This window comes from Garra rufa, chromosome 13 (assembly GCF_049309525.1).
Source record: "Garra rufa chromosome 13, GarRuf1.0, whole genome shotgun sequence".
Classification (NCBI taxonomy): domain Eukaryota; kingdom Metazoa; phylum Chordata; class Actinopteri; order Cypriniformes; family Cyprinidae; genus Garra; species Garra rufa.
Window position 1 is genome coordinate 45684026 of NC_133373.1, and position 8272 is coordinate 45692297.

Consider the following 8272-nt stretch of genomic DNA (forward strand, 5'->3'; position numbering starts at 1 on the left):
CTAAACTTTAAGCTTAAACCTATTATATATATAAAGCTAGGTAGAAATATAAAAACTAAACCTAAAAAGCCAAAAGCACATATTAGTAAATTATTAAAATTAATTATTAATACTAGTAAAACTAAAATAAAAACAATATATTTTAATAATCACCTAAAACGAATAAAAATGACAAATGTGCGTAACGTTATGCGCTTTAGAGTTAAACTAAAAATAATATAATTTAATCTACATAGGAAATTAGTACTGGGGAATAAATCACGAATTATCGCATCCAAAATAAAAGTTTTTGTGTACATAATATATGTGCGTGTACTGTGCATATTTATACATAAATATTAAATATATATCTTAAATATTTTTATATATTTAAGAAAAATGTTATGTTTGTATATTTATTTATATATATTATAAATTATATGAATATAAATATATACATGTAATATTTTCAAAATATATACTATGTGATTCTTTATATATACATAATAAAAATACACAGTATACATACATAATGTAAACCAATAAAACAAAAGCACAACAGCACATAAATTACTAAAACTAAAATAAATATAAACTAAAGCTACATGCAAACATGAAACTAATAAAAGGCGTCACATCATGGAAGTGAAATGCTGACTTGTTTCTGAAGATTATGAGCGGCTCACCTTATCATCAATAATGACCAGATCTCGTGGTTCAGTGCGGTCGATCTTCAAGACACGATGTTTCGTTTGAGAGTTATTACTGCCCACCAGAAAATACCTCTGAAAAAAAAAAGAAAGAAATAATTATAATCAATTAACCGTTTTCAACATGCAAAAAAAATTAAACACATGTTTTTAAAAGGCAGAATGGACGAAAGTGCCACATTAAATCTTAATATTCAATATTACAAAATTGTAAAAAATTATGAATTATATTCATATTTGCAGAAAGAAAATGAATGAAGCCATTCAAAATTAACAACTCAGCACACTTTTACTTCTAAAAGATATTATTAATTACTGTAATTTGTCTGAACTTTTTTCTCAAAATCTCATTATTGTGATAAAATGTTTTTTTTAGCAAATAATATTTAAAAATCACATACTGTACATTGCATTTCATGAAAATGCAACAAAACAGACTCAAAATAGACTATTTTCTTTATGCAAGAATACTTTACTTCTGTAATTTGGTTTTGAAGTGAAGTATGAACTGGACTCATTCTTGACAGTTTTGCTAAGATCAACACGAATATCAGACATACGGTTAGAGCTGAAGAGTTATTGACTGGATAAGAAGAAAAACAGCAGGGATTGAGGCATTCTGCTCTTTATTTGGACCAGTGTTGTTTTCGTCAACGATGACGAAATCATTTCATTGACGCCACTTTTTTTCATGACGATAACGAGACGTTGACGAGATAAAAATGGCTCGTTGATGACTAAAACATGACGAGACGTGTGTGAGTTTTCGTTGACGAGACGAGAATAGACAAATGTTAGTGGGTGGTCCGTCAGACGTTTAAAATGCATGACATTTCTGCTTATTGTGCATGCCAATTAAAACTTAAAAAGTATCTGACGCTATGGCAAGCCGTTTTAGCATTAAATATTCTTTGCTATACTAGTATGGCAAGCCGTTTTAGCATTCCATCCTTGTTTGTCTTTTATGTTCTAAAACATTCCTTCATTATTGTAATTATTGGTGAAAATAGTCGATCCGGAAGCTCACATTGTGTTGAACTATAGATCTGCTATTTTCAGAACTTACAAGTGACACTACCCAACAGCAAAATACTTACTGACCTACATTAATTTGTTAAAAGAATACTTTTTTCCCTTTTTTTGACTAAAACTAGATTAAAATCTTTTTGACTTTTCGTCGACTAAAACTAGACTAAAACCTTTTTGACTTTTCGTCGACTAAAACTAGACTAAAACCTTTTTGACTTTTCGTCGACTAAAACCTTTTTGACTTTTCGTCGACTAAAACTAGATTAAAATCTTTTTGACTTTTCGTCGACTAAAACTAGACTAAAACCTTTTTGACTTTTCGTCGACTAAAACCTTTTTGACTTTTCGTCGACTAAAACTAGACTAAAACCTTTTTGACTTTTCGTCGACTAAAACCTTTTTGACTTTTCGTCGACTAAAACTAGACTAAAACCTTTTTGACTTTTCGTCGACTAAAACCTTTTTGACTTTTCGTCGACTAAAACTAGACTAAAACCTTTTTGACTTTTCGTCGACTAAAACTAGACTAAAACCTTTTTGACTTTTCGTCGACTAAAACTAGACTAAAACCTTTTTGACTTTTCGTCGACTAAAACTAGACTAAAACCTTTTTGACTTTTCGTCGACTAAAACCTTTTTGACTTTTCGTCGACTAAAACTAGACTAAAACCTTTTTGACTTTTCGTCGACTAAAACCTTTTTGACTTTTCGTCGACTAAAACTAGACTAAAACCTTTTTGACTTTTCGTCGACTAAAACTAGACTAAAACCTTTTTGACTTTTCGTCGACTAAAATTGGACTAAAACTATCACATATAGAAGTGAATAAAATTTGACTAAAACTAAGAAGCATTTTAGTCCAAAAGACTAAGACTAAATCTAAGATGGTTGTCAAAAACAACACTGATTTGGACAGATTTCCAGGTAAGATGCATTAAAGACTCCCAGTGAAACGGACACAATGAAAACACAGTCGCCGACACACTGAGGATCAAGAGAGCTGGTCTTGTTCTCTGTTATTACAGTCTGTTTTCTGTCCTGAATGACATCTGCGCTCATAAATGCTCTGATCTGCCCTGTTCTGTGCTTAAAAGACTGTAAAATACAGCATGAAATTAAAGGGACACAATGGACTCACACTGTACTGCACCGTCTGTATGTCTGCTCACAGAAAATGAAGTGTACTGCACTTGATTCAGTGTTTTATTTCACAATATTGAGCAGAATATTTAATCGGACACATCATTTTTACCTGATGGACCAGAAAACACAAGAGAAGGAGCCTGAGTCATTTTTACATTAACATGACTATTAAATAAACTGGAAAATAAAAACATAAAATGGACTGATGCTGATATTTTTTGTACAATATAACATAACAGCAGACAAACAATTTAATTGTTAGATCAAAATTATTGCTATAACATGTTATGGAGTCTCTACTAAATTCTATACCCTTGAAAATCATAACAAACAACTTTGGAAACTATAGTTCTCTCTTTAAATATGAAGAGATCAAACAACAGATTTATGAGTTCATCCAAATTTTTGGTTAATAAATCTAATTTATTAACCAATCTGATTTTGTAAGTGACCTTTCTTTCTATTTTAAAGACGTTTTCTTTGGACTTACTACTCAAAAGAGAATGTAGGAAAATATTACTTAGTTCATTTGTTTCCTGCTAGCTAAAGTTCACATACACAAGCAAACATCTGGCTCTAAATTAAATTAACCATGGAATATGTACACTATTAACACTATTACACTATAGTTAAAACACGGTAACCACAAATTAACCATGGCTTTGCTACACTAAGTAAAACAGCTATTTGTATTTGTGTATACTTTCTTTTTTGTTGTTGCTTTTGTTTTATTTTTTTATAACTGTATGCCTTAATGGTTTAATGTTTTCTACTGTTTATTAAAAAAAGAAATCGTAAAAAAAAAAAAAAAAAAAAACGCAAATCCGCTCCGATGTCCCAATCTGAATCAAATGATTCGCGATCCGAAGTCCCGATGTGATTAATGATTTGCGAACCATCATTTCAGATCAGGACTCGGTGTGCAGATCGAGAATCATTCAATTTGAGAATCCTTAAATTAAATTTAATTTAATTTAATTTACAAAAAGTAAAAGATATAAGATAAAGAACTTAAAACTTGAAAATGTTACCTTGAAGTATGTTACCTACTAATTAAAATACTAATATAAATATAAATTGAACCAAAAAAGAAATATTTACACAAAAAACTAAAAGCACATAGGTCAAAGAAGAAAACGGGTCTAAGCATAAAAAAAATACATGTAATACTGCTAAAAAAAAATGAATATTAAAACGTTTTACGTTTAATTTAATTGCATTTTTGTTTTTTTTTGCAAAAAAAATACATATCATGCATGTTTTACAACATTATTTTCACCACAAAGTGAAGAGTGATTTAGTAAAAAGCGATTTATAAAAAAATTTAATAAATATAAATTGAACCTAAATAGAAATATGGGTCATTCCAGCTGGAATCAACAAATTTTGGAAAAGTTTCCCACCTGACCTCCTCAGATTTGTCTGAAAAAAATCTATGTGATGGATAATATGCCCAATAGATCATATACAAAATTTCAGATCTCTACTGTGCGTACTTTTTTCACCAAAAATCTGTAAAAATGCTAGTTTTTTACCCCGTTTTGGCATCACAGTCTGAGTGACCATGTTCAGACTGAAATATCTCCAGAACTAGTTGTGCCAGGTCCATGAAATTTTCTGAGTTCTCGTCCAGAACTGCATGAATTACAACTCACAGCATTATTACTGAATTTAGACCTGAATGCTGGCCCTCTACTTTTTTTGAAACTATTACTTTAAGGGTTTTCAGATGTCCATAGAAACCTCAATTTTCAATGTATAAGCATCAAACTTGGTAAATGGTCTGATATGTACCATGTCTTTCACATCCTTTGACATCAGACAATAGAGTCTGATGGATGTTGAGATATTAAGGTCCATAATGGAAAAAAAAACTCATTTTCTGAACCAAAGTTCAGAGCAATATTTCCCATGAATGACCCTAGGTGTGAACATGAAACTTGTTTTTTTGAAAGGCATATTGTTATTGATAAAATATTAAAAAAAAAATCAGGATGGGGTTTTGCCTCATTTTTCTGTAATGTTTTTTTTACAATATTTTTTTTTTTTTTACAATTTTTTGGGGAATAAAACATTGTATAAAATCAAGCAAATTATATCTGAACAAACCCCTCTGTAAAAACCTTCAGCATATTGACAGGAATACAAATGTAAAGTTTGGTGTGTGTAAGTGCTACTGAAGTGGAGATTTATGGCTCAGTGTAGAAGAAAAAACTCTTTTTGAGAAAACACCTTTAAAAATATGCATTGTAATGGAAATCTGTTGACACAAATACATAAAATGCATTTTTTTTGGATGTTTTCTTTCCACTAGTCTGAAAAAACACTTTATGAAAAACCAAAAACCCCAAATCTCAAACTTGATAGGTGCATGAAAAAACATTGTTTTTAATACTGCTTAATGCTGCTCGTATGTATCTTTTACCACATATGTGACCCTGGACCACAAAACCAGTCTTAAGTCGCTGGGGTATATTTGTAGCAATAGCCAAAAATACATTGTATAGGTCAAAATTATTGATTTTTCTTTTATGCCAAAAATCAATAGGAAATTAAGTAAAGATCATGTTCCATGAAGAGTTTTTGTAAAATTCCTACTATAAATATATCAAAATGTAATTTTTGATTAGTAATATGCATTGTTCAGAACTTAATTGGGAGAATTTAAAGGTGATTTTCTCAGTATTTTGATTTTTTTGCACCCTCAGATTCCAGATTTCAAATAGATGTATCTCGGCCAAATATTGTCGTATCCTAACAAACCATACATCAATAGAAGGCTTAATTAGTGAGCTTTCATATGATGTATACATCTCAGTTTTGTAAAATTTAACCTTATGACTGGTTTTGTGGTCCAGGGTCACATATTAACTTTAGTTTGTCAAAATATTGTGCCCTTTTCTGCTTACTAAGTCCTTCTCCATATGATTAAGCAACTTCCACAAGTTCCGTGGTTTACACAGCATAAATTAGCAGAACAACATATTCAGTAGCACATTTACTGGTGCAATCCATGCTGTTCAGATTTGACATGACATTATGCTACAGCTCACACAGTAAATCCGACATCAGGGACAGTTGTAGAAAAGCTGAACACTGCCATCTAGCTGCACAGAGTGGCATTAACATCTGTGTGACATATTTTGCTTAGAAAACTCTTTATGCATATATTCACATTCACGATCTGCTGATCTGATAAACATGATATTTAGATTCAAAACCACATTCAAAGCAATGCATTAACTCTTCGTGAAAAATAAACGAAATGTGACTTACAGCTCTGGTCTCATAAAGCACCAGCTTCTGAACTCCTCTAATCACAGCGGCGTTCACAGGCATGATGACACTTCAGTCCATGAGTCCAATCAATGAGCTAAAAATACAGATGAGACACAAACACAGCTGACTATCATTACGCTGCACTTTCGTATGACAAAACTTCTCTATTAGAGACACAAATCATGAAGTACAGAGGTTTACATAGCCATTTCAGAAAATTTAAAATATTAATAACTACTTAAAAAAAATGCATTTGTTTTTCTATAGTACTGCCTTGAATGAGCTATTCAACATAGCAGACAATACATATTTTGTTTACAAATCTTACTTTAAAATATAAATAAAATATCATAATATTATTCGTAAACCAACGGTAGTTCCGATTGTAGCAATTTAATTTCTTTAAAATTAAAATCTCTGAAATTTAAAACAAAAAGTCTACTACTTTGAACAAATCAAATCAGGTAGGTTCTTTATAAATGCATTTTTACTTATAAATACTATGAAATACTCTACTATGAAAACAAGAAGAAACCCTGCTGAAGGAACATTTAAATGCTTACAAAAAATGACAAACCCAGGAAGATGTTGGTGTATTTAGAAATATGGACTGTTCACAGCCTTCGCATTTTAAAAACAAGACAGTTTCCAAATGAAAAATACTTGTTTTTATTTAGTAGGCCTGCTACCTTTTTGGCTCCCAAAAATAATAATAATAACATAAGTAATAAGTAATAATCAGTTTACACGATTATCCTTGTAAAGTGCATGTAAACTTATGACCACAATTGTAAGCACTTGAAAAACAAAACCTATAATTGCATAAAATATAATAATATTATTCATTAACCAACGGTAATTCGGATCATAGTAATTTAACTTCTTTAATATTAAAATCTCTGAAATATTTCAAACGAAATTTAAAAAATAAAGTCAATTTCATTGAACAAATGAAATCAGATTGTTTTTTTATAAATGCATCTTTTCTTATATAGATATAAATGATAATCCAGGAACAATCTTCTACGAAAATAAGGTAAAACCTTGCTGAAGGAACATTTAAACGCTTACAAAAATGACAAACCGAGGAAGATGTTGGTGTATTTGTAGAATATGGACTGTTCACAGCCTTTGCGTTTCAAAAACAAGACAGTTTCCAAGTGAAAAATGCATGTTTTTATTTAGATATTTTGTTTACAAATCTTACTTTTGCTTACTTTCATTAACTCTGCTATTTAGAAGCAATAAGATATTTAAATGGCTCTCAAAATTAATAATAGTAATAAGTAATAACCAGTTTACACCGATTATCCTTGTAAGGGGCATGTAAACTTATGACCACAATTGTAAGCACTTATAAACAAAACATATAATGGCATAAAATATAATAATATTATTAATTAACCAACGGTAATTCCGATTATAGTAATTTAACTTCTTTAAAATTAAAATCTCTGAAATATTTAAAACGAAATTTAAAAAACAAATGAAATCAAGTTGGTTCTTCATAAATGCATCTTTTCTTATATAGATATAAATGACAATCCAGAAACAATCTGCTATGAAAATAAGGCAAAACCTTGCTGAAGGAACATTTAAATGCTTACAAAAAGACAAACCGAGGAAGATGTTGGTATTTTTGTAGTGGCCTATATGGGTTGTTCACGGCCTTCGCGTTTTAAAAACAAGACGGTTTCTAAATGACATTGATGATATTTGACATAATTCAAACAAAAACTAAATAAATAACACTTACGAGTGTCGATATGTGGAGATATCTTCTGTACAAACGAAACGCTACACTGTATCATGTGACTGTCATCAGTTCAGCTGAGACGGAACCTCTACTAGGACAAAAAGCTCAAACGAAAAAGCGATTTAAAAAACACATTCATGCTGCTAGTGCGAAGTGGACTGAACACGTTTGGAATCGCATGAAAGTGATATAAACAGTCGACGTGATATTGAGTTAACTTGACCTTGATGTTAATTTCCTCAAAAGAAACGATAGTATTTATAAGCCAAGGTATAACTTTTAAAAAATATGTTTAAATAAAATATTACAGTACCTTTTATTCCAGAGCAGGTGCAGCCATCTGTAAATTTTATGGGCATGACTTCCGGTCTCATCT

The 8272-nt window shown here is 30.5% G+C and overlaps 1 long non-coding RNA gene across 1 annotated transcript; it reads right to left on the bottom strand.

The window, feature by feature from the left end:
- Positions 1-665: 665 nt before the first annotated feature.
- LOC141283142 (uncharacterized) lies at positions 666-7962 on the bottom strand. The gene is made up of 3 exons (XR_012338102.1): positions 7897-7962; positions 6138-6234; positions 666-764 (listed from the first exon to the last, which is right to left on the bottom strand). It is a non-coding gene; the product is annotated as an uncharacterized lncRNA (long non-coding RNA).
- Between the last annotated feature and the right edge of the window lie 310 nt (positions 7963-8272).